The sequence below is a fragment of the Carassius auratus genome, unplaced genomic scaffold (genome assembly GCF_003368295.1).
Source record: "Carassius auratus strain Wakin unplaced genomic scaffold, ASM336829v1 scaf_tig00215756, whole genome shotgun sequence".
NCBI classification, from domain to species: Eukaryota; Metazoa; Chordata; class Actinopteri; order Cypriniformes; family Cyprinidae; genus Carassius; species Carassius auratus.
In genome coordinates, this window is record NW_020528228.1 from 141 (window position 1) to 28,040 (window position 27,900).

The 27,900-nt window shown below is 36.8% G+C and overlaps 1 long non-coding RNA gene and 1 pseudogene across 5 annotated transcripts; one reads left to right on the top strand and one right to left on the bottom strand.

Annotated features, from left to right (window-relative positions):
• The first annotated feature begins 795 nt into the window (after positions 1 to 795).
• On the top strand, positions 796 to 24,359 carry LOC113095625 (electrogenic sodium bicarbonate cotransporter 4-like; annotated as a pseudogene).
• Positions 21,286 to 27,014, bottom strand: LOC113095626 (uncharacterized). Of its 5 annotated transcripts, XR_003288362.1 has the most exons (8): positions 26,830 to 27,014; positions 26,631 to 26,687; positions 26,428 to 26,534; positions 26,256 to 26,355; positions 25,408 to 25,577; positions 23,770 to 24,068; positions 21,820 to 21,906; positions 21,286 to 21,582 (listed from the first exon to the last, which is right to left on the bottom strand). It is a non-coding gene; the product is annotated as an uncharacterized LOC113095626 (long non-coding RNA). The 5 variants fall into 5 exon arrangements; XR_003288363.1 differs by lacking the exon at positions 21,820 to 21,906 and having other exon boundaries at positions 26,830 to 27,011; XR_003288361.1 differs by lacking the exon at positions 21,286 to 21,582 and having other exon boundaries at positions 21,773 to 21,906; positions 26,830 to 27,011.
• Positions 27,015 to 27,900: the final 886 nt, after the last annotated feature.

The following is a 27,900-nucleotide window of genomic DNA, read 5'->3' on the forward strand; positions in this document are numbered from 1 at the left end:
CAATGCTTCTTATTGTGATCTACAAGTTTACGCTTCCTCACTTGATTTTCTAACAGATTTAATGTCATCGTTGTTGAAATTAATGTAATGATTTTGTATGAATATAAAGTTCAGAAGAACAGCACTTATTTTAAATAAATCTTATGTAACGTTATAAATGTATTTACTGTCACTTTTGATCAGTTGAATGGATCCTTTCTGAATAAAAGTGTCACTTTCAAATGCTTCGGAAGGGTAATCGGTTTTATTTAAAATTGCACAGTAATTACAAAATTAAACAATTTACACTGTGTAGGGTTCACAAAAACTCTGCTGCACATTTACTGAATTGTATCCATAATTTTTGTAAAATCCTGAGGTGGTAATTCCACTTCATAATTGTAATTCAATCAGAGTAATTCAGTGCATAAAATGTATACGTTTAATTTGTGCTCAACAAAATAAGTGTATATGAAAATCATAACCTGTGAAATGATTCTAGTGGCTTTACAGTGAAGGGAAAAGACTGGCCTTGAGTTTTCCTCCTGGTCGTGTAATTATGTATCTTTCCATCGGTCATTTGCTCTGTTAATTATTTCACTATTGATCTGTTATTGGCAGCGATTCAGCAAGCAGCTCAATGCCCAGTGTGTGCCAGTGCTGCCCGTCATGCCCCTGACCTTCTGTTATGCATGATCAAAACTCATAACAAGAAAAAGTGATGATCTGAAATATTTGCGATAGGTTACAGAAATACGCACTTGGTTTGCATTCTTTCTCACCAGTATTAGATCATGTTTTTTGTATCATCTCAGGATGGACCATGAACGAGGCATGGGCAACAGTCGTTACCGTTATGAGGAAGAGGAGGGTGAGTAGCCTTAGGCATGAAACCACACACACAAACAAAAATACAAGAGCTGAGTGATTAATCAGGCAATCAGCATGACGATAGTTACATGTGTATGTTGGGCTAATTGGGCCATATGCAATATTAGAAGTCAGTGGACTATCATAATGATTTGAAACCAATATTTCCAAGTGAAAAAAAAACATACATTTGCTTTAAAATGACCGTCATGACACTAACATGAAATTACAGCAATAGAAAAAGACAACGATCCAATCAATTCCAGATGGACTAAATTCTGCCCTAATGTGTGTGTGTGTGTATATTTTATATATATATTTTTTTTTTCTCCAAGAAGCCATTTAACTCCGATATACCCCTCTTTTTACCCACTTACTTTTCTTTCCATTATCTATTCATGATTTTAGAGACACAATTGAAGAAATAAAGTGTCGCATACATCCAGCAATTTTGCCTTCTCAAAGAGATAGAAAAGCAGACACTGCACAAAGTACATTATGTCCAAATTGGTGAGGTTATTACTGCACCAGCAGCTAAAAATATTTGTCCTCTTACTTTCACAATTAACCAGACAGTTTTATCGTCCTCCTCTTCACATCTCATAAAACATACTGTACAATAACGTGAGGGATAATTATATTCGAAATGACAAAAGTAACTGTTCGCCGAGGTGGAAAATACAATACAATAATACTCAAAAGGTCTGTACATTTTTTTGTAATATTAAAAAATATTATTAGAAATTTGAAATGCATGCTTTCTATTGTAATATATAAAACATTTATTTTAGTAATTTGTTCCTGTGAAGACAAAACTGAATTTCATCCGCCATTACTCCAAGTCTTCAGTGTCACATGATCCTTCGGAAATTATTCTAATATGCTGATTTGGTGTTTAAAAAACATGTCGTCTTATTATTAATATTGAAAACAGCAATATTTGTGTGCTCATATTTGTTTTTTTCAACAATTGCTTAGCTATAACAATTAGATTAATTATCATTTGAGAGTTAACTGGAATAGACGGCATATGATTTGCTTACGGCTAGATATTCTCCTTTAGTAAGTGTTTGTACTTTGACAGAACTGGAAGCTTGAAGATTTTATTGCAAATGAATATAGGTAATCTATTGATCCTACAATGTCAGTATTGAAGGACACTGTATCAATAGTTGAACCAGATCATGCCAATTTGGTCACTTGGTCTCGTTTACTTGAGTGAGCAGAACATTTTCTGTGGAGCATGAAATTACCTTCCAAAATCAATGACATCCAAGACATTGAACAACATGTCATTAATCTTCTTATCAGAAAGTGTTCTGCCTTTCACAGACCATCAGTCTATCTACATTGGTGTGCCAGTGCCCCGCGGTTACCGGCGCAAACGCAGGAGGAGACGTACGTCCGTGTTGAGTCATGATGCAGACCCAGAACGAAGACTTCGACACGACCATCACAGACACGAACACTACGACTGTGATGACAGAGACAGACTACGATCTGGAGGCGGAAGGCTTGGATCAACCAGAGCACAATCTGCCACCAGACATCAATAGAACCAGTGAGTCCTTAATCAGCTCTGAAACAGAGTTAAAGTCATTCAAATATAGTGGTTTGTGAGTGTTTCCTGTATTACATCATTTGATTATACATATGAGTGAGCAGGATGCAAACTTAAACCTTTGCCAATACAGAACTTTCCACATACTTCTTTATTGCCAATATGGTGATCCAACAGACTTGTGATCCAAAAAACAAAAAATAGTATATAAAACTGCATATAGGTGCAAGAGATTGAAAAAATTCAAATAAACTACCCAGTGAGGCAACAGACTCAAAGAAATGTATCTGAAAGTTAGAATGCAAATTCAAGGGGGACTACAGGGAGCAATACCGCCATATATTTCTTTGTTTGTGTGTGAGAGATGGAGTTGTGCCGAGTTTATCGGATATATACCCCTCTCACTCACTCTCAATCTCTGGTGAGCCGAGGGCAGAGCCGTCACTGCAGAATAGAAGACCATGAAAAACAGTTATGGCTATGCATCTCTAAACGCATGAGAATAAACAACTAAAAGTTGCATTCAGCACAGAATAGAGAAATAAGACAATACACTTTCATTTGTTACTTTTATGCTATATTAGCCTGTAAAATGGGCCATATTTTAGGTCAAAACAACATACCATGCTACACTGGATTATTTATGAGTTCTGATGTATAAGTTACATTCAGAATAGAGCTGATCAGTAATCCTAAAACCCAGAAGAAATAAAAAAATTAGCCTTGGATTTTCTAAGGATTTTCCAATGGGTTTTTAGAGAGGATGTTTTTGATTTTATGAGGAAAATTAGCTCTTTTATGATATACAGTCATACCTCAAACATGAATTTAATGGCTGTGGCTGTGTTTTTAGATGCTAGCAGGTGTTATATTGATATAGTATTATAACAGTTGTGTATATTTTCAATTAGCTTTTATTTGTATATTTTTCAGTTTGGATTTTAATTTGAGTTTTTAGAATGTTTATATAGATTTTCTTTCTTTTTTTAAGTAAGTGCACATATTTTTTTAATAAATAAGTATGGAATTAAGTCACTGCTACTTAACTGTGTTTTGTAAAATTAGCAAAGGAAATAAGTCAACTTAGCATGGTTGGTTCGGGTTTGATGAGTTAGGTCTACTCAGTTTTCCTCTGCAATACAATCACAGTTTATCAACTTTTTTCAAACAATGTTGCACTGAAAAAAAGCATGCTATTAAAGTATGTGGTTCACTTACAAACATGTAAATAAGCAACGGCATGTTATTCTTTTTAATGTAATAAGTCTACTCAACATAGTTATTACCCGAATGAACACAGAGACCTCAAAACTTGGTACACAATATTTTGAGTAGAAATTGAACTCCCGATGTCAAGTAACTAAATCATAAAACACTGTAAATACAACTCAAAAACATTGAAAAATTTAAGCTTATTAATTATTCATGACCCAGCCTGATGGGAACAATGGCATCATAACTTTGGTATTTACTTAGAGAATCTTTGTAAACACTTTTTATTCTTTCCTGAACTAAATTATTAAATGTAGAAATTACATTGTTTTGCTGTAGTATTTATTTACTTCACTAAAAAATAATTTTTATTCATGCACTGCAGCTTCAATAGACATCACCATTTGTTTCAGTAAATATTTCAAAATAAATCTTTCATTACTGAAATCAATGCTGGGTTTATGCATTAATGTACTTTGTAACAGTTTGGCATTCAACTTTAATTTAGTCGTCAGCTTCTTAACTAATCACGTGTTAACATTTCATACTGCTGAATTATGTTAATTGGAGTTTCCATGACAGCAGCAAAATTTTGCATGTTTGCCTCTTGCCCTTTTAATGAAGCTGTCAGTTCCTTTGTCAGTGGTGTTCTCAAAGTTGAATTGAACAGGCTTCTCTTCACATACAGTATAATGGACGGGAGGTTTAAGGACCCTTCTCTCACACGTGTCTTCTTGAGGTATATCTTTTAATCTTCTGGAAGCATGTGTGTGGATGGAGGCAAAGATGATCAAACTGTAGTTGGAAATGAAGGTGTACCTAACAGGTGTTAGAGCTGAGAAATGCTGAGCATAGAAATGAAAACAAATAAAGAACAGAACGACCCAGACGTTGCCACACACTCCCTGGCATCACCTCAAACAAGCCCAGAAAAACAAGCACAGTGCAGCTTCAGTAACAGCTCACAGCTTTAGTCCTCACACTGAAAATTAATGAACAATGGCTTACGCTGCGCCGGTTGTTCCTCCAGGCGCATTCAGCCTTCACAACACCGGATCAAATAAACCTAGTGGGTGTCCTTGTTGTTTCTTCTCAACTTTTGGGCACATACTTTCGCCGCGTGTGGTGCTGCACTGCACTTTTTATTTATGAAGGCCATCTCATTCTGCCATCTGACTGAGCGTAATCCAAACAGGCAAGTTTTCAATCACTTCTCTTCCTGTTCATCTCACAGTGTCCCCAGCAGCAGAGCGACTGCGCTACATTTTGGGGGATGATGAGGAAACCATGCCCACACCCACTCTCTTCACAGAGATGGACACGCTGCAACATGAGGGTGACGAGCTGGAGTGGAAAGAATCAGCTAGGTAGAAAAACATACACACAAAGGCATCACCTATTGGAAATAAAATATTAAAGTACTCCTGCCTCAGTTTAATACGCATCAGAGATTGTTAGTGAACCGTTAGTATGATGATCCTGTGTCTCTGTGGCAATTGCTGAGCTCTGTAGCCATAAAGCTACCATGCAGGGCTAGTACTGTTAAAAAAAATAAAAACTTTAACTGTTATAAACATTTCTTTTAAATGAAATAAGGCTAAAATATAAATATTAGATAAAAAATAAACTAAATGAAGGTTAAAAATGTTGCCTAGGCATATTTCTGGCACTTTATCCTAAAAATCTGCTGTAGTGCTGTAGTGAGACAGAAACTTCACATTTCATCTTAATATAAACAGCATTTGGACCTGAACAACATCAACATCAGAAGCTCGCAGTTCCTTTTTTCTCTGCTTGACTTCAGCTTTGTGTGTGTGACTGCGTATCTGCAGGTGGGTGAAGTTTGAGGAAAAGGTTGAGGAGGGTGGGGAGAGATGGAGCAAACCCCACGTCTCCACGCTCTCCCTGCACAGCCTGTTTGAACTGCGGACATGCCTACAGACAGGCACCGTGCTGCTGGACCTGGAGGGCTATTCACTCCCACAGATAGTCGGTGAGCAACCAGCCTCTTCATTGTGGGTGCTTGTCCTCTAACAGGGGATGCTTTCTAAACAATCTCAACCTTTGTAGCGCACATCGTCTTGCATACTGAAATGTTTCTTTTTCATGTTTTTTTTTTTATGCATTTGAATGTTTTGCACTCATACCAGTGTACTTTTCAAAGCAAACCACTTGAACTTTTGTTTCCTGTAGATGACATCATCGACCGTCAGATAGAAGAAGGGTTAATCGGTCCCGAGCTGAGAGACAAAATCAGCTTTGTCCTGTTGAGAAAGCACAGACACCAGACAAAGAAGCCCATCCATCGCTCCTTTGCCGATCTGGGCAAGTCTGGCTCTGGAGGCAGTGAGTGTTCAATCTTTAAAACGGTTCCTGTCTCTCCATCCATCCCTACACATATTGTGCACAACAGGTTGAAAAATGAAGGAATACATGAACAATAACTAAGCATTCTGTTGTCAATTTGCAGATGTTTCTGTGCATCTTCAGGTTTAATGCAGCCTAATTGCTTGTTTTTCTTAAAATGACATTTCATCCGAAAATGATCATTACCTGCTCACTCATAATGTTCTGCAGAGCCAGCAGAACATTCAGGGTGCTCTTTTCCACACAAAATGGGTATCAGAATTTAGGAAAGGATAATTTTGTTGTTTATAAAAGACTGACACAGCCTTTGCTAAAAATTCAACCTGCTGAATTTTATGCTGAATAAACTGATATGGGCTTCAGGTGACATAAGGGTGAGTAGATAATAGACTTTTCTGGTGAACAGTCCCAATCCCATTTCACTTATTTCAGTGGGTTATTTCATTCCTTTCCTTTTTTCACAGTTCATTAACATCAACTTATATGCTAATGAACGTATATAGAAAACCATATTGTCTGCTTAATAGTTCATTTAAAAAGTTGCAATGTTGCTTGTATCTCAAAGCTCGGAGCCCAGGCCGATCCCCTGCTGCTGGAGCAGATTTTATCCGCTCAACAGAAGATCTGCGAAGCAAACAAGCAGCCAGCTATGGCCGACTACGTGAGTCTCATCTTTGATCCTTGTCTCCATTTTTTATTATTCTACTCCTCTAGAAAGTTTCAGTGATCTGCTAGTTTGGTTGAAACAAGTTGAGGAGCTCATTCTGCTTAAGATAATGTGATTGATCAACATTTCCTGTTTTAAATAGCATTTTATATAAAGCTTTTTCATTAATGCTGCCCAGCAAGAGTTTGTAATTAGTGAGTGGTGTCAGATTAGTTGTCCAATAGCTAGCTGGTGAACTAAGACTTAATGAATAATTTTGAGGAAATATTTGAAATGACATTCTAGTGTATATTTGTGCATGTGTGTCTGCAGGCCACGCTCAAAGCAGGAGTATGAATGACATTGCAGAAACACCAAGCACCGACCAGGTGAGTCACATGCTTTTACAGTCGGTCTGCATCTATACATAGAAAGAAGCCACAATTTGGCAAGGCACAAAAGCCTTTGTATAGCTCACAACAGCAGTTGAAAGGATCTTTTGTATTTGCTTAGAAGCTATTTTACAGAAACACTTGAACAAATCACCAAAATGAGACATTCCCGCCATTCCTTTATATAGAATAGACATTTTACAATTCATGTCAAGTGTATTGCTGTATTTGACATACGGTAATGTTGATTCTGTCTAAGCTGTGCTTGTACTAAAAAGTAAATTACAGCATATTTGCTAGCATGTTCTTATGAATAGGTCACTGTGATTTTGTGTGGGTCTGCTGATCTGATGAGCTATGCTTTGCCGTGGCCTGGTGTCTGGGTCAGTATTGATCTGCCATTGGGGAAACGGGCCATCTGACTGTGTGGTCCTCGTGCTGGGCTCTCACATGCAGAGGGATACCCGCGAGCTGCGGCCTGATCCCTCTGGAAAATGGTGTCACTGTCTCAGTTTCGTCCATGGGTGCACAATGTTCTAGACTATAGAGTCATTCCGTGTCAACTCAACCAGAGGTCCCCAGCTCAAATTTTTGATTTTGCCAATATTTTTTCTGAAGAAAGATTGACATGTAAAAGGGGGTCAAAATGGCAATTTTCACCTGAGATTCAGAGCCAGATTACAAGGGGGAAATGACTTCAGAAAGATGGCAGGACCCTAATGTAATTTTTACTCAGAGATTGGTAGGTCTGTTGGTAAAATCTGTTGACTTTAGCAATCTTTGTTACATTATGTGCCAATGGTGACCAATCAAATTGGGGAAACAGCACTTTTCAAGTTTTTACTCCAAAGTTTGCATGTCTGTAATTAAAAAGTAGTAAAGATATTTAAATGCCTGAGATGGGGACATTTCTGAAATTTGGTTGATTTGACAAGGAATGACCCTATAGCCATCTGTCATATAACTGTTCTGCTTTTGTACACAGATATTTCAGCAAGACTAAAACAACATGATTTTGACCTTAAAGGCTGTCACACACCTGACGAGAAGCGCAGTGTTATGCTAGGTTTTAAAAGTTCATACACATTGTTTTCTATGAGTGTACACACACCAATGGCACCATTTGCCGTTATTGAGTTCCACATTCGTATTATTGGACATTAGTACTGTATTTTGACTAAATTAATGTAGCCTTGGTAAGCATAAGTGGCTTTCTTCAAACACACATGCATACAAAACATTTGACTGATAATGTAAATCTTTTAAATAATAACTGGACATTTACATCAAGACTTTCCAAATTTAAAACCAAGCCTTATTATAGAAATAGGAAACATAATTTCACACCCTGAAAAGGTGTGCTTCCAAAACTATTTCAAGCTGTTTATAAAGATAGGAAATATAAAGCATTGCTTTGAGGAACTCCGAACTCTGTTATCATTTTTTTTTTTGGAATTGGCCAAAGTAGGAACACATTGAGCTTTGACTACCAGATAAACCAGCCTTTCTGAACTCTATTCTTATGCATGCCTGACATACAACGTGAAGATGAGACAACATCATTCTACATTGTAACACCGGGGGACTTGCTTTAAGATTTACCAGAGAGAGAGAGAGACAGGAGGAAAGCAGAGAGATTAATCTAAATCCAGAGTGCATCTTATTCAAGGGCTTCAGATGGAATTGTTCTGTCTTCGAAGTGATAAAGGCTGCAAATTTTTTAGAGCTGAAAGTAGTACAAGTAAATGTGTGTGAGTTTCCACAAGTTTCACAGAGTGTAAATAGCAGTAAATCAACTTGTGTATTAAAATGTGCAGTTTTAGATAGTTGGCACATATAAAAAGCACAATTACAGAACATAATCTATAAATATAATATTACATTATGTTTGAATAGAAACTTTAATTAATAAACAGCAGCACACAGTTAAGGGTTAAATGATAGTAGAAGCATTCTATGATTGTACAGAAGGCATACATGATGACATGAGGGTTCTGTGATGGAATAGTAGGGTTAAAGGTAACATAAGTGTCCAGTGATGGAACTGAAGGGTGAAATGACAAAATAAGAATATTGTGATGGAACAGAAGGATTAAATTACATTATAAATGACCTGTGATAGAACAGAAGATTTAAGAGTCCTGTGATAGAACAATGGGTTAAAAGACAGCATAAGGGCTCTACACTGAAACAGAAGGGTTAAACGGCAACACAAGTGCTGAGTCCCAGTAGCATATTATCTGTCCTAAATAGTATTTGAAAATAGAATTAGTATGTCCCAAATCATAGTATGTTGAAAAGAGTATGCTTAGATTAGATTAGATTAGATTACAACTACAAACACGCTTAAAAAGTGTTTAAAATACAAACATGGCGAATAAGCGTAAACCGACGGACAAGCAGAGAAAGGGGTTTGAGTGATAAATAACCAATGTCTAACCTGATTTTAAATATTTAAATGTTATGTGCATTATATTTCATCTGCAGCAACATTGTGAACTTTTATACGTTTGGTTGTTAACTTTTAAATGCATCATTATGCAAACATATATGAAGAGAGTTCTTGTCATAATAGATGAGGATAGACAGAGGTGAATTGGGACACAGCAAAGGTTTGTAATGGAAGCGAAAGGTTAAAGGAACAACTTAAGTGTCCGGTGATGGAACAGAAGGGTTAAAAAACACAAGGGTACTATAATTGATTATGTTTTTCTTTGTTCACTTTGATTCCAGATGAAGAACAAGTTCATGAAAAAAATCCCCAGAGATGCAGAAGCATCAAATGTTTTGGTGGGAGAAGTGGACTTCTTAGATAAACCCTTTGTTGCCTTCGTTCGGCTGTCTCAGGCCACCACTCTCGGGGGTCTGACAGAAGTCCCAGTGCCACCAGGTAACAGTTTAGCACATTCAAAACAATATGCCTGCAGAAAGATGATGAAAATGTTGAACGTACTAAAAGTAAGTCCTGAATGTATTTTTTCTACTTGGACAGATTCTTGTTTGTGCTACTTGGGCCTCTTGGCAAAGCCAAATCTTACAATGAGATTGGACGGGCCATTGCCACTCTCATGGTGGATGATGTAAGTTTGAATGTTTTGTTTGATATGCAATTAATATTCGATTCTTCCAAATAAACTAGGCAAAGAAGATAAACTTCGACCAAAAAATGTATTGATTTTATCCACAGCTCTTCAGTGATGTAGCATATAAAGCCAGAGACAGAGAGGATCTGATTGCTGGCATTGATGAGTTTCTTGATGAGGTGATTGTGCTTCCACCTGGAGAATGGGACCCCAAAATTCGCATAGAACCCCCCAAAAAAACTCCCTCAGCAGACACAAGGTAAAGCTTATTCTTCTTGTGCTCATGCTTTGTTCTGCCCATAAATCTTAAAATTTGTCTTTGTTTCTATGAGAAGGAAGTCTGTGTTTTCCCTCAATGAGCTGGGTCAGATGAATGGGACAGCAGGTGGTGGAGGGCCTGTAGGCGAGGATGAGGTTATGCCTACTCCACATGAGCTTGGAGAAGAGTTGGCGTATACGGGAAGGTGGGTTCATCCATCCATCCATCCATCTATCCATCCATCCATCGTTCTTTACCTAGCATTATATAAGGCATACAAACATACAACGTACAAATGTACAAATTGTACTATTCTACTGTAGATGAATGTTAATGGTTTATTTAAAATTCATTTTAAATCTGCTTATTTACATTCAAATTTGATTTCCAACTCTGCATTCTGTTTGCCACCTCAATTCAAAATTCGAAATAATTTTTTTTTAAATGATATCCACAATTTCTTAAAGGGGGGGTGAAATGCTATTTCATGCATACTGAGTTTTTTACACTGTTAAAGAGTTGGATACCCATGCTAAACATGGACAAAGTTTCAAAAATTAATTTGTATGTTTTTGGAACAAAAATACTCCTTCCGGTTTGTCACAAGTTTCGGAAAGTATTTTTCGAGTATGGCTCTGTGTGACGTTAGATGGAGTGGAATTTCCTTATATGGGTCCTAGGGCACGTCTGCCGGAAGAGCGCACGCTCCCGTATAGCACAGCACTGAGAGCACAGACATTCACTGATCAGAGCGATTCAATGATCAGAGCGAGAGCGTTGCGAAATGTCACAGAAGTGTGTTTTTGGTTGCCAGGGCAAGACAACCCTGCACAGATTACCAAAAAAAAAAAAAACAGCATTAAGGGACCAGTGGATGGAGTTTATTTTAACAGAGCATCAACGAAGTTGTGCAAGTGTTTTTGTTTTTTCCCCTGCATTTCGAAGATGCTTGTTTTACAAACAAGGTCCAGTTTGACGCCGGATTTGCACATCGTTTATTTCTTAAGGATAATGCAGTCCCAACGAAAAAGGGTCACGATCGTGTGTTGGAACCGCAGGCGGTGAGTAAAACTGCTTCAAATATCTGTGTTGTTAACTTAGCTATCGGCGCGTAAGCACATCAAGTAAACAACATGCGATGTTGTCATCAAACTGCACTTTCCACATGTACAGCTTAAAAAAAAAAAAAAAAGACAACATAAAGTGGAACTTACTCATTTTCCCAAACCGCTAAGCAAATATATACAGTTTCAGTACATACCACATAGAGACATCGTTGCTGATGCTGCTCTTGTTAAATTTCAGCCTCTGGATCTGTGTCACAGCTTCCAGATGCTCTCAACACAAAAGCCTACTCGCGCTCGTGATTCTTTAGCTCCGCCCACACGTCACGCCTCCAGCCGGTTGTGTTTTTCCGGGAAAAATCGGTACAGACTATCTTTCTCTTATGAATATAATAAAACTAAAGACCTATTGGAGTTATGAAGGATGCAGTACTACTCTATAGGTACTCAAGATTAACAGGATATTGAGTGAAAACAAGCATTTCACCCCCCCTTTAACAAGAATTAGCATTCACCTACTGGTCTTTAGTGTTGGGAAGGTTGCTTTGGAAAGGTGATAGGTTACAGATTACTACTGAATTTAAAATGTAAGAAGTAGTGTCATTATTTCAATTACTTCATTAAAATAATGTAATTGATTAGATCTGATTACTTTTTTTTTTTTACTTTTCTAAATTTCTAATGCTTTCGACTGTTAATCATTTTCAAGCATTTAAACAGGGAGGGTTCACTTTACATTAGTACTCGACACTGATTACTGTCAGACTTTCAAAAGCCTTCAACACTTGAATTAGGATTATTATCATTTAATTTTAAATCACAGCCACCAAATTGTAATTTTAACATGCCCCACATGTCTACGTCATGATGTGGGAAGATTTGCATAACACCGCCCAAATGATCACATAAAGAAAGAAGGCAAAGCTTTTATTCTCGCTGTTGCCACTGCCATGGTGTGGAGAAGCTGTGTGGTTTGTTGTGAAAACAAAACTACTAACTAGTAATCAGTGGTTAAGTTTTATTTACAACACTGTTCCGAATGCCGGTGTTTGTTTGTATAAAGTGGGGCAGTTCCCGCTTTGCAAAGACAGACTGGCGCTTCTGACTCACAGTCTGTTAGTATGTTTTCATATTTAAAGAATTTGCCACTGATGATTTAAACGTGAGTTTTGAGCAGTGTAGAGTAGTGCTTGTTGTTTGTCATTTCTCCGATCACAAATGCAGACATGTTTTTGTGTTTACGTGGCATGATACGCAATGCGTAAAAAGACAGTATAAGTCATAATAAGTAATTATGTCCCCACTGGATGCAACAAATGCCTCGTTTGTAATGGGTTTTCTTGGTTTTGTCTCATCGCGCTGGGACACAAGGCATCACATTATGGTAAAGGGCATTAAATTTTTTGTCACAGGCTTGAGGAATTCGGTCAGTTACAACACTCTTAATAGCTTGTTAATCAGCATATACCTCGAATGATGAGCTTTGTTAAAATCTGTGCGTTTCAGAAAGGTGGGACAAAAGAGGAGCAAACATAATGTACATTAAGTGGAATAATGTTTATATATATATATATATATATATATATATATATATATATATATATATATATATATATATATATATATATATATATATATATATATATATATATATATATATATATATATACCTTAAACTGCATAAACACATTGCATTACACCAAATACTCAAAATAACTTTATTTTTTGTAACGTCATATGACGGCTTTAAGATTTTCATAAGAAGCTGTAATTTAAATACACTTTTTCTTCTCTCAGTAAATTTAACAGGTTGCAATTACATTTATATTGTGTCATTAAATTACCTAATTCCATTACATGTGACTAGTTACTCCACAACACTACTGATCTTCAGGGCCTGGTGTTCTTGTACTTTGACCTTGCAGATTCTCTAAAACAATTCAGTTCAGCTATACCTAAAAAAACCTTTAGTTATAGCTTGAGTTCTAAGAGCTCATAGTGTTCTTGCCTTATCTGTCTTTGCAAATAATTGAAGGATAACTCTGAGCTCCGAGGTTCAGGAGAGTTCATATCTTGATCAATATGTCAAAAAAGAAAAAATGTAATGCGCTTTTTGGCACTTGTGCTCAAGGGTTTGTTAGGACGCTGAGATATAGAAAATGGGTGCCAGTATTCTGTGCTAATAATCAAGATACAGCTCACCTCTGTCTGTCTTATACAAGTTAAAGAGGACAGGTCCCTGTTGAATAATGGATTAAACATCTGTGTTTACGGGACAGGTTCTGTGGTGGACTTATACTTGACATCAAGAGGAAACTTCCCTGGTTCCCGAGCGACTTTTATGAAGGCTTCCACATTCAGTCCATCTCTGCGGTGCTCTTCATCTACCTGGGCTGCATAACCAATGCAATCACCTTTGGGGGCCTTCTAGGGGATGCCACAGACAATTACCAGGTACAGCTCACAGAACATGACAGTTTGTTTAAATTTGCATGTCATCTTCTCTTCTGGAGCATTTTACAAGCACGCTTGTGACCTAGCTTCATCTATAGTTGTCTTCTTTTATGTCCCTCTCTCTCTCACCTTGTTTCCTTGTCTCTCTCCCTGTTTAACTCTCTGTCAGGGTGTGATGGAAAGTTTTTTGGGCACGGCTCTAGCAGGAACGGTATTCTGCTTGTTTGGCGGTCAACCCCTTATTATTCTCAGCTCAACAGGCCCCATCCTCATCTTTGAGAAACTGCTTTATGAATTCAGCAAGTGAGAGAGCCATCTGCACCAATCCAACATAAGTCACAATCTATTATTGAGGACAATTCAGTAAAGCCTCGATTTCTCACTTTCATCAACCCTTAAAAGACCCTCGTAAATCATCTCTATTCATGGATGCAAATAAGCGAGTTCTCTCTTAAGCTCTTGTGTGTTCACTGCACTTGTATTCCTCTCCTGTTTGTTTTTTTTTTTTTTTTTTACCTTTTTTTCCCTCAGAAATAATGGGATTGATTACATGGAGCTTCGACTGTGGATCGGAATGCACTCCTGCGTACAGTGCTTTTTCCTGGTAGCAACGGACGCCAGCTACATCATAAAGTACATGACGCGCTTCACAGAGGAAGGCTTCTCTAGCCTCATCTCCTTCATCTTCATCTCTGATGCCATCAAGAAGATGGTGGGATCCTTTAAATACTATCCCATCAACACCGACTTCAAACCAGACTATGTTACTGCCTACAAGTGCGAGTGTTTGGCGCCAGACCCGAGTAAGTCCATTCTAGGTGTAGAGCATGTCAGCACATCAGTCTTAAAATGTTAGAGAAGTAATTGACCCTTTGCAGGGAGTAACCAATCATAACGATGAATCTGCAATGCTTGTCAGACTTACAAACCAGACCGGAGAGTAGATTAAAGTCTGTGGTCTTGAACTTAAAAGAATAGTGTGTATTGACATCTTTCCACATTTGAAACAAGATACCTTCTGATTTTCATTCATGTTTATTTCTGGCTATAACTTGGAAAGAGAGGATCGGTTCATGTGCCGCTTGAACTGAAGCACTACAGCGATCTGTCATGACACATTAAAGAGCCACAAAACTGTATTTGTTTTTTACATTTCTTTAAAAAAATTACAATATTTGAGAATTGAGACTTCATACCAAAAGTAACCTGCTCTGTCTTGTCTGTCGGCACATTGTCAGTTTCCTCTTTGCTTTGAAATGTATTTTATACTGCGTGACAACATGCGTGGTGTTTGAGCGCCATGGCTTTTCAGATGTAGCAACAGTAACTAAGGTGGGCAGGTCTTTGCGAAGGGTCAACTAGATGTAGAGCAAATGTATTTATTGTGTCAGGATTTACATACTTAGAATAATGGTGACCCTGGACCACAAAACCAGTCTTAAGTCGCTGGGGTATATATGTAGCAGTAGAAAAAAATATATTGTATGGGTCAAAATTATAGATTTTTCTTTTATGCCCAAAATTATTAGGATATTAAATAAATATCATGTCCCATGAAGATAAAAAATAAATCTTAAATTTTTGATTAGTAATATGTATTTCTAAGAACTTAATTTGTACAACTTTAAAGGTGATTTTCTCAATATTTAGATTTGTTTTGCATCCTCAGATTCCAGATTTTCATATCTCAGCCAAATATTGTCCTACCCTAACAAACCATACCTAAATGGAAAGCTTATTAATCCAGATTGATGTATAAATCTCAATTTTGAAAAATTTACTTTTAAGACTGGTTTTGTGGTCCGGGTCACAAATGGTAACACTCTACAATGAGGTGCAATTAGTTTATGTTAATTAGTTCATTTTCTATCATTTATTAATCTAGTATTCATTTCTGTTGATTTATAGATATGTTGTTCAAACTAATATTTTTCTGTATGCTATTAAAACTTATGATTTACTAATGTTAATCCAATTTGTACTTTTTACATGTATTTATTTGGCAGACACTTTTATCCAAAGCAACTTACAGTTATACAGTTGAGGAATACAGTAATCTTTTGTATAGGTTGCGTTTAGTTATCTAATTTAAAATTATTTGCTATTTTAAATTGCAATATTTCACCATCAGGCAATTTGTAAAGTGCTATGAATGGCCATGGGTCTGTTGAAAGCGTTATATAAATGCAGTCCATTTACTTTAAAAAAAGACCAACCCACAAACATTAGCGTATATAATGTAGATCAATATGCTGTAAATGAATGAGTCATTAATATTTCAGTTTGTATCTATTAACTTATGTTAATAAATAAGAGCTTATTGTAAAGTTTTATAGTTTTATATTATCACTTCGGAGTCACTGCACTGTAAGTTTGCATAATTTAACATTTAATTTCTTGATTAAACCAAGTTCCTTTGGGCGTTTGAAGGGAACTGGCTGAGTGCATGTGATTACTGTAACTTATTTGTTTTATGTTTGTTTTTGCTGCAAACCCCAAACGTGGCTTTCGATTGATGTGAGTACTTTTCAATAAGCATGAGTTTAAATCAGACAAAAGGCATGGTTTTTTTTTTTTATTAGTTTGCACTTAGTTATATGGCTTGCAGCTGTGAATGTAAACTAGCAATGAGGTCCTTTGAAAGTAGTTTAGGCATGCAGAATTGTTTCAAAAACCAAATGATTTCAGAGGAGCTACTACACCTGCAGTCATTTTCAATTGCCAACGCTGGCTTTGATCCTGGATAAATCCTTCTAACACAGTATTATTCAGATTTCCATTTGTTCTGCTCATTTTCCTCTCTGATTCTCCCTCTCTCGGTTTGTTCAGTGGCACCAATGATCTTCGATGTTGTAGTCCCAGTGGCAGATAATTCCTCTGCTCTCTTTGGTGTAAGTGGTTTATGTCTTCACCTCACTCACATCTGTTAACATCTGTGTTAGCATGAGCTCAGATTAGATAAAAGCTTTTGAATCCAATCTATTTGCACTAACTATCACTGATTTAATAACCCACAATGATACTTTGTGTTTTTGTATTATATCATTATGAAGGAAATATCAATCTGATGTAAATCCAATGATGTGGATGCTTTCTCACTGATCTTGGTCTGCTGTATTGCTGTATGGTTTTTTGTTGTTGTTGTTGTTGTTTTGGCCCTGTCCTGTTTTATTCTCTTTTTCTCTCTTTTTGTTTTGCCATTTATCCACCTCACAACCCTTCCTTACTTTGCCCTATCTACATGCCTCCTTCCTATCCCTGACTTCTACCTTTTTCTCTGTGTTTGTCCCATCTACTCAGTTGAATGTAACAGCTCTGGACTGGACTCAGCTGAGTAAGAAGGAGTGTGTGAAGTACGGAGGCTCACTGGTGGGAAAATCCTGCAAGTTTGTTCCAGATCTTGCTCTCATGTCCTTCATTTTGTTCTTCGGGACCTACACTATGACTGTCGCTCTGAAGAAATTCAAATTCAGTCGCTACTTTCCCACAAATGTAAGACTATGGAAGTTTCTTTTTTACTATTTCTTACTAAACTCTTGCAGAAACACGGTTTCACACTTTTCTGTCTTTCACTTCAACCTTGCGTCCCATGTCCTAGTATCTTGGACATGTCCTATCCTCTTTTTCTTTGTTATGCCAAAATCCTTAATACTGACCTTTGCTAGTTTAGGATAAAAGTGATCTGTATTCTTTATTCTGCTGATGAGATTCGGTAAGATCAGTAGGATCTTTGATAGTGTAAAGAGGAAAGGAAAGGACGTGATGTTTGGCCAAGTATGCTGTCCCATACTTTGAATTTGTGCTCTGCATTTAACCCATCCAAGTGCACACACAGCAGTGAACAAACGCACACACACGGAGCAATGTCCAAGATAATAACAAGGTCGAAGTCATAGACAAAATTGCAAGTCTGAAAATCTGTTTGGTTTTTTGCAAGAGGGATTTTTATTATTCCAATTATTTTTTGTAGAATTGATCTCTTCATCTTTGTATTCCTGTAAAGCTGCTTTGAAGCAATCTATATTGTATAAAGCACTATATACATATAAAAAATGCATCCTTGGTGAGCATAGGAGACTTATAAAAAAAACTGAATACAAGCTCACTATTTCATATTTTATGTTCTCTAACAGGTCACTTGACATATTTAGCTCTCTCAAAACTTTGTAGTAATTATTACAGCTGAAATGATATATATATATATATATATATATATATATATATATATATATATATATATATATATATATATACAATTCTGAATTCTAAAATAAAGCAAGATCATACAGTATTAACACTGTCTGTTCCTCATAGATACTGTATTGCACGTATATGGCATTTTACATACTCTATACAAATTAATTTATTCTGAGGTTATTCTGTGTAGTCTCCCAGAAATTTGCTTCACTTGTGTCAGAAGCTCAGTCCCTGATTATGTGTCTGCCAAATATAAATAAATAAATATGTAACTAAAAACATTCCAGTTATCGTTTTGACATTTACTTTCGCATTCAAAACTGTCATAATTTGACAAAAGATGGCAAGTTTGCAGCCCAGTATATTATACTGTATGTAGCTCTTCAATGACATTGTGCTCTATTTCTGCAGCTGCAGCTACCTTTTTTATTCATTCTTTTTCCATATGTATATATATTTTTCTGTCTAGCTAAGGAAGTTGATTAGTGACTTCTCCATCTTCATGTCCATCATGACGTTTGTGGGGCTGGACATGCTAATAGGTTTGCAAACACCCAAACTCATTGTGCCTACAGATTTCAAGGTGAGCGTAAATGAAATTCCACTGGAGAATAAAACTGGAAATAAAATCTTGTTTTTCCTGAAGCTTTTCAGTAAAGCAGCTTCTTTAGTTTGTCTCAGTGTTGTTGTTGTTGTTTTTCCTTTTCAAATCACGTAGCCCACACGTGCCGGCAGGGGTTGGCTTGTGATGCCATTTGGAAAGAATCCGTGGTGGGTTTACCTGGCAAGCTCTGTGCCTGCGCTCCTTGTCACCATCCTCATCTTCATGGATCAGCAGATCAGTGCAGTCATCGTCAACCGCAAGGAAAATAAGTTAAAGGTATCCATGCAGAGAGCAGATCCTTCTTCACCCGTTCTATTCATGTCCATTGACTTCCTCACACTCTCGCTCCGTTTGCTACAGAAAGGCTGTGGGTACCACCTGGATCTATTGTGGGTGGGTGTTCTGATGGCAGTCTGCTCTTTTATGGGCCTCCCGTGGTATGTGGCAGCCACTGTCATTTCCATCGCTCACATCGACTCACTGAAGATGGAGAGTGAGTCTAGTGCTCCAGGAGAACAGCCGCAGTTTCTAGGTGTGAGGTGAGACAGACATAAACAACTTCTTTTTGGTCTGTCGTTGCCATCATTTCTGACTGGCTCATTACAGAGTCAAAATTCTCTCCTTTAATAACAGCCATATATTATAAAATGGTTATTGAGAGTGGGCTATTAAGACATATTACAGATTTTAATGTCATAAAATCTAATTTACATGAGGAGGCGGACCACATCTAAATCCTAATCGTATTCACTCCACACAGAACAGATGCCAAACCTCAAAACGTAGCTATAAATCATATGGATACAGTTGAAACCGCTGAAATAGATGCATGCATGTACTGTGTTTGGTGTGAATGAGGCAATTAGCTATCAGTATTATCTTTAAAAAAACTAAAAGTTATACACATGATCATAAGTTGCCACTTTTGGTTGTGATCAGTATAGTTAAACAAACAAATGCACTAAAACTATGGCTGTGCAGTACATATATGAGTTCTCCACTCACGGTAAGCTTTTTTTTGTTTCTTTTCTCTCACTCTTATTGCTTCTCTTCTAATTACAGAGAACAAAGACTGACAGGAATCCTGGTCTTTGTGCTGACAGGAGTGTCTATCTTCTTGGCCCCCGTCCTGCAAGTGAGATGCTTGAAATGACAGAGATAATTAATAATGACTAGCTGTATTTCAAATGGGTAAAGAGCAAATAAATGTTATGTACCCTGCCGTTTCAAATTTGGGGTCAGTGCTGCATGATTTTCTAATGTTTGTGCAAGAAGACTCACCAAAGCTGTCTTTATTTGAAAATACAGTAAAAACATTAATATTGTGAACTATTATGACAGTCATGGCCTACTGGTTAGAGAGCCAGACTTGCAACATGAAGGCTGCCGCTTCGATTCCCAGTAAATTAAAATAACTGAATATATAATTGAATATATTTTCAAATGATAGTTTTCAGCATTATTACTCCAGTCTTGAGTGTCACATGTTCCTCCAGAAAACAGTCTAATAGGCTGATCACCGCTGCTCAAGAAACATTTACTGTCACAATTTTAAAAATACTTTTGAGAAATTGTGATACATTTTTCTAAAATGTAATTCTAAAATTCTTATAATAGGAAAAAAAAAAGCATTTACCATATTTCCGGACTATAAGTCACACTTTTTTCATAGTTTGGCTGGTCCTGTGACTTATAGTCAGGTGCGACTTATTTATCAAAATTAATTTGACATGAACCGAGAGAAATTAACCAAACCATTACCGTCTACAGCTGCGAGAGGGCGCTCTATGCTGCTCAGTGCTCCTGTAGTCTACACTAAAAACATAAGAGCGCCCTCTCGCGGCTGTAGACGGTAATGTTTTCTCTTGGTGCTTGGTTCTAAATACATTCGACTTATAGTCCAGGGCGACTTATATGTTTTTTTTCCTCATCATGATGTATTTTTGGACTGATGCGACTTATCCTCAGGTGCGACTTATAGTCTGAAAAATACGGTATTTTAAATACTTTGTTACTAAAAAATGTCCATCACTTGTCCGTTTAATGCATCCTTGCACTGAATACTGAACATACTTATACTGCCTTGGCAGCTGAAGTCTATGTTTTTTTTCTGTTTATAGTTCATTCCTATGCCGGTCTTGTACGGAGTCTTCCTCTACATGGGTGTTGCTTCTCTTAGTGGCATCCAAGTAAGTGCCTTAGGGATCTAACCTTTTCCCAACCAGACTGATTGGAACAGCCCTGACAGCCAATTTACATTTATTGGTTTTGAAACTCCTGTTTTAATATCATACCAAACTTTCAAGCTATACAGGGAAAACATCACAACCTGCAGTTTGCGTGAGAATGTAAAACTCATTTGCATGCACGCCACAACTGCGTTTAGTGATTAGAAATGAGTAGTGTTGTGGGAATGAATATTTGCAGGCTGGCTGAGTTTACTGAGGCAATTTTGAACTGCATTTTGATGAGGCTGTCAGACTGCAGTGACGATCCACCCTCCTGTGTAGTTTGGCAGTGGCCTGGTGCTGCTTTGCTGTGCTCTGGTAGTTTAGTTTAATGTCAGGTAGAGAACAAGAGGAAGACAAAGGCAAACTGATGGACCTCAAGCACTTTTATTAAATGGAAAGAGACACTTGGGTTTGAAATGACATGAGAGTGAGTAAATATTGACAGATTTTTCTTTTTTGTCCACTGCGTATCTAATTAAACATCCTGTCTTTTATAGTTCTGGGACAGGATCAAACTGATTATGATGCCAGCAAAACACCAGCCAGATTTCCCTTATCTGCGTCACGTTCCGCTGAGAAGAGTCCACCTGTTCACACTGCTGCAGATTGTGTGCTTAGCTGTTCTCTGGATCCTCAAATCCACCTTCCTCGCTATCATCTTCCCTGTCATGGTATGATAACATTTTATATTGCCACACAAAAACATAAATGTATATCATGAGTCAAAACTACATTAAGTTTCCATAAAGCTTTCTGAATATAATCTATTCAGTAAGGGATCAGTGTACTTCAGTATATTGTATGATTTTAACTTGTATTTTAACTCAAGGTTTACCTCAAGAATAATAAATATTAACAATGCATTAAGCATACAAAAAAAAGTTTTTCCCCCCTCGATACCCCAGATACTTGGTCTTATGGTGATACGAAAGATGTTGGACATGGTTTTCTCTCAACACGATCTGGCATGGCTGGATGATATCCTGCCTGATAAGAAAAAGAAGAAAAAGGAGGAAAAGAAGAACACCAAGAAAGACAAAAAGAAAGGCAAAGGAGGGAATGACAGTGAAGACGTAAGTGTTTTAGTAGTACGATGCAGGCTGCTGGCGTTGTAATGAGAGAAGTTTTATTTGACTTAAGTCAAGTAAAAATAGATCTATTTAAATCATTTTTGACATCCACATTGCTGTATTGTGTTTCTCTGGTGCCACCTTCTGGTGGAAAACCTCAGACAATCATGACACATTCTAATCTTCATCCGTTCTTTGACCCATAGGACAAGTATAACCCCTATACAAACTGCTCCCCCAGTGATTCGGACTTGGATCGCAGGTACTGTGTGCTCAAACTACACGTTCCCTACCGTGACCTCTTACAGGCGCCAGACTCCAACTCAGAGTGGGCGGCACGATGCCAACCAGGCAGTTACTACTGATTTCCTCTACAATACGCACCTCCACTACATTTAATAATACTAAAGATTGCGTTCCTATGTACAATCAGTAGAAATAGATGACATAGTTGAGAATATTAAATGTGTAACAGCTAAGACCAATAAATAAGGTCATGCGAAACCTTGCATATGGGTTTTAGCTATCTTTTCATTGCCCTTGCCATGCGCTTTGAAGCAATGCAGATAGAATTGTTTTCATGCAACCACCAGTATTTTACTCTGCATGCTTTTATATAAAAAAAGTGTATTTTTTGGTGTTATGCATATGTATTATTTCTTTTGCTTACATGTTCACACCTAAAGGAACAGCACACATAAATAATAATTACTGAACTTTTAATAATTAGATGTGGGAACAGTTTGTTTATATAAATACTTGGAAAGGAGCCAGGGATTAAAGTTCATATTTGAATTACTTTTTGCAAGCTTTCTAGAATAAATTTTCAGTAGCTATAAAGTGCATAATGTAACAATGCATATTAGTTCTCTTAAGGAATTTTGGTTGTTTCTTTCCCTGTATAATTGTGGTTCCAATAAGAGTGCTTCTACAGAATTACTCTGTGCTTGTACTAGATTTTTCTAGGTTTTTTCCCCCAGCCTGGTTCCTCTGAAACTATATTCACAACCATACTTATCCAAATGTGTGCCTCTGTATCATTCTGATGTAAAATCTGCTTGGTTTCTGGTTTCATGTCTGCATTGCTGTTCAGAGGGCATGGTTTGGATGAAGTGTTCACTTTAACAAAGGTTCAATTTGTTCACATTAGTTATTGCATTAGGCATCATTTGGATTATTATCATATTAGACATTATAGCTATTGTTAACTGTTAACGATCATAATACTTTATAATTATACTATTACTAAATATTATTTTTATATAAATAGAAAATATATATAGGGTTAGTAAGAAGTCATACTTAAGATTTAACAGTTTCAAATGTATAGTAAAGACTTTCACATTGTTACAAAAAAACTAAAATAAATTTAAAACAAAAGTATTTGTAAAATTCTATTTTTCTTATCAAAAAAATCTTGAAAAATGTAGCACAGTATCCACAAAAACGTTTAATATTTTAATAAATAATCTAATATGATTTCTGAACTTTTCCAGCACAGGAATAAATTATATTTGATATTTAATATATATATATATATATTATTAAAAATATAATGTATTACAATTTATATTATATTATTATTTTTAACAGGAATGGCAAAATATATATTATAAATGTCTAAATTAGAAATGAACATTAACCATAAACCAGAATTATTTCATAATTCCTAATGGATTAACTAATGTTAATGTTCTACCTTGTTGTTAAGGTCTACCATCGTTGCCCTAGTCTTTAAACACTTTAATTATCTCCTTAACCCAGGACAAGCATACTGAACCTTTCTCCTGCTTTGGGTGTCCTTATCCCAGATCTTTCCCCTGGAGCACTTGTGCGGTCACCTGCAACTAACATCTTAATACAGACTGCTCCTCAGCTGTTCCTCTTTCCTCTCATAGCCCTCTCCTCTTTCTCCTCCTCACTCTTGTAACTGGAAGTTGCCATTCCACAGCATCACTCTGCACCTGAAGATCTCCTGTCCATCATCTCCGGCGATGCCGATGACCAGAGGGATGTCCTGCCCCGTGCCCCAGGTGAAGATTGAGATGGAGTCGGACTATGACGAAACTGATATTAACCCTAGAGGCAGACACAGAGATCACAGGGACATGAGCAGCGAAACAACGCTATAATGTTGGTTCTCCAGTTGTGTAGTGTGGAACACTGCATGCTCCGTCTCAGCGTGTTTGAAGATCCTGTGTGGCTAATACACAAGTTTCTGTTCACTTATGGATCAGACAGCACTTTATGGATACACATAACTGTGACGTGGCATAAGAAGATAGAGGTTGAATTATTTTAAAGGGCAAACATTGAGCAAAAATGTATGATTTATGCAAAGGATGCATTATGCAGGATTTTTGTTTTTTATTTTAAAAGCCAAAACAGCTGAAAATGCAGTCAGTTTTATTAAATGGAAACAATATAACACCATAGATAATGGAAAGGCAGAAAGATTATTTTCTTATTACGAATGAGAATATATTTTAGACAAAATCTGTTTATGTTAATGCAGGACCTTTGATATGACGGTGACAGGGATAAACAACTCTGATTTTGTTTTCCTCTGTTACTGCTACCTCTGGGTCTAGTAGTGTTGGCTTTCTCCAAACAGTCATGCTTTTTCCTACCTTTCCCTTTCTTTTCCTGCCTAAATCACTCAAAAATCAAAGTTGTGGAAAAGAAACAACCAAAAGAAGAGCTTTGAAATAGCAAAAGGAAGAGGTTTTGCCCTTACATTTTGTTTCCTCCAAAGTTTCAGAAAGCTTGTGTGACTTGTGTTCAGAATACGTAAGATGAATTTTTTCTGTATTTGAATGTGTGTAAATGGAAAGGTTGCAAATGAATGCTACTGGCCGACATGAGATTTAACCTCTGGAGGGAAAAAAAGAGAACTTTTTAAGATGCAATAATTCTGTTTCCTGGCAACTTGAATTTTGGTAAAGGAAATGAGGTGGCAGATTAAAAATATTTACTGAAATTCATGTTTTTTGTACATATATGCCACAGAATTGTTATTCTTATTTTTGTTTATTTTATTTTATTGTACATCTCAAATTCCTAAATAGTAACAGTTCATCCTAAGATGAGACATTGACTAACATCAATAGCAGGTTAAAAACCAATACATTTACAACAAATTAAATATCCAATCAGGTCATTTACACTTAAAACTACCCAATAACATAAATCATCTCCTATACCTTTAGTACTGATTATGAAGAGGGCACCAAAATAATTTTTTCTGGATTGCTGACTCATTGAGCAAAGCACCATGAATTAGACTCTCGTAAATTATATCCCATATGGACTGAACAACATCATGTTAAAGAACATGACACATTGCTACTAGTATCGTCAGGCTCCATGCTGTAGCCATCACTGAAACCGTCACTCTCCACTAGTGTGGGTCTCTTACCACACATAGGGCAGAGTCTGTTCCTCTCATGTGAAGCTTGCATCCATGTGATCAGGTCCAGCGTGGGCCTGAGGAGATGGGCAGAGCTCGTGCATGTGCTGGCCTCTGTGAAGCAGAGCTTCAGTTACGTGATGCTCCACTTCCACACACTTCGTCTCACTCAGAGGCACCTAAAACAAACGCACAGGATCAGGACACTGACTGTAAATACAATTTTGCTTGTGCTGCCCACTGTTTTATCCAAAACTGTTAATGTCTTTGTAAAGTAAACTAAAGTGATGTACAATCATGAAATAAAATCTCTTCTTGAAGAAAGTGTTTGCTTTAAGTGTTTTAGGGGGGAGATGAATGGTGAATGTGATATTATTTCATTTTATTCAAAATTGTAAGGAGAAGATTATACATTAAATCTGATGTGGTTCCAAAAGTAAATAACTGACACTTATATGTTCACTGCACATAAAGCCACAGCAAATGATTTCTATATATAAGTTGTATTGAGCATTTTTTCTACCCTATAGTCACTAACAGGTAAAAACCTGAAGATATGAAAAATATATATATACTTGCAGGTTAGGCAAGACTAGGTTAGACAGACTAGGTGTGTCTGTATACAGTTAGATAAAACTTGAATATTGAGATATGAAGAAGTTTAACAGGACAAAAAATTGTCTAGGAATTCTCAAAAGTTGTTTTCATAACCATCACATAAATTTCAAGCTCTAGTATGAATTTTTACCCACAGCACCTGTCTCATGTCACCAAAGAACAAGTTGCCCACCCTAAAGTTTCTTCTGTAATTTGGCAGTCAACAGATTTCAACTGAAAACAGTAAAGAAGCAGCTCACCTGCCTCTGTTTGGATGAGTTTCATTAATCCTTCCGTGGTTGCATCACTTGAAGTACAGTATTTTACCAACTGTAAAAACTCTGGGGCCAGGAATGACTCCTTGCAAAGGAAAGATGATACTGTAGTATATCAATAAACGAGTTTCAATCATAGACTACTGAATATAAATACCTGCAGATGATAAACATGTTGATGTAGTGGTGCATATATCTCCCTAATGGTAGCTGCTCTCTCTGCTGATTTAAATTTATGACTCTGGCGTCGATTTCGGCATGCATCTATAAATACACAACTGAATAATAAATAACCTCCCTCTTACAGCCTGGATCTCCATCGTTATGACAGGGGTGATTTCTGCTCCAGAGCTCACTCACCTTTCCAAGCACGTCCCTGAACTGAGATTCAGACACGCAGCCAAGGGATCTGAGGACCTTAAATGTCACGGGTGTTCAGAAGGAAATGGCGAAGTATTTAACATATATAACATACATTTGACTATATATCCCATGACTTTATATTAATAACCACATACTCTTATATATTTATACAGGTGTCAAAGCTATTTATACATACGAGAACACGTTTCGACACAAGCTCCGCCCACTGACTGAATGTTTTTGAACAACCAGAAATATGTCCGTGAAGAAACAAAAAGCGTCGATAAAATGAATAACTAATTTAAATAACCTGATTTAATAACGCTATGTAAATGTTCTATGTATATAAGTGTAAATATTCGAGACATATTGTGTATGAGTTCCTATCTAAAAAAAAGAGCGATGAATACCGAGGTAATGTTTACATCCTGGTACGTCACTTAATTCCTTCCGTCGGACTGTTTTTTTATTTGTGTGTGAGTGTGCAAGTTCAAGGCAAGAGTCGAGTTGTAATTGTGCCCTTTGTTTGGTGCGCCTGTAGTTTTAAATTTAAAATGGGATGATTATATAGATGTGCCTTCTGTTATGTATTTAAACCCTGGGACCGTATTTTGGCAGCAGAATGTTGAGTGTGGACTCGTTGGTCGTGGCAGAAGAGGAGGTGGTGGAGTGCAGCTCAAACAGACTGGGGGACATTTACACGTTAGTTGCCGAGGGCTGTCATCCTCAAACCATGAATCCTATTCGTAAGAAAAATCTCAAAAGATATGCTCAGAAATTTATGATTGACGGTGAGAACAAATCTTGTCATTCATTCAAACATTCTTTATCATTTTAAGAAATTTCAGCAATCTTGGATGCTTTCAATGGTTTGCAGTACTTCCTGTTAAACAAAGACAGAAGGCAATTATTTCTCAAGTTAACATGTTAACTTTGACAGGCCAAAAACCTCTAAACACTATATAAAAACCATCTCTTTATATGTTTATCAGTATGGCACTTTATCATTGGACAATTTTCAAGTAAAAAAACAAAACAAAACATAAAAAACTATATTTCCTCCTAATGTTTGAAGTGCTTTTTCCCCTCTAATCCAGTCTATTTTAGTATGTAAAACTACTTTTAAAGGCAACATATCCAATTTCAAAACCTTTTTAGTGGGTTAGCTAATCTTCCTGAGTAATTTTTCCTTTCTTTATGTTTTGTTATCTCTAATCTTTCTCTATCTACAGATGGTCGGTTGTATTATGTGGGACAAAAGAAAGAA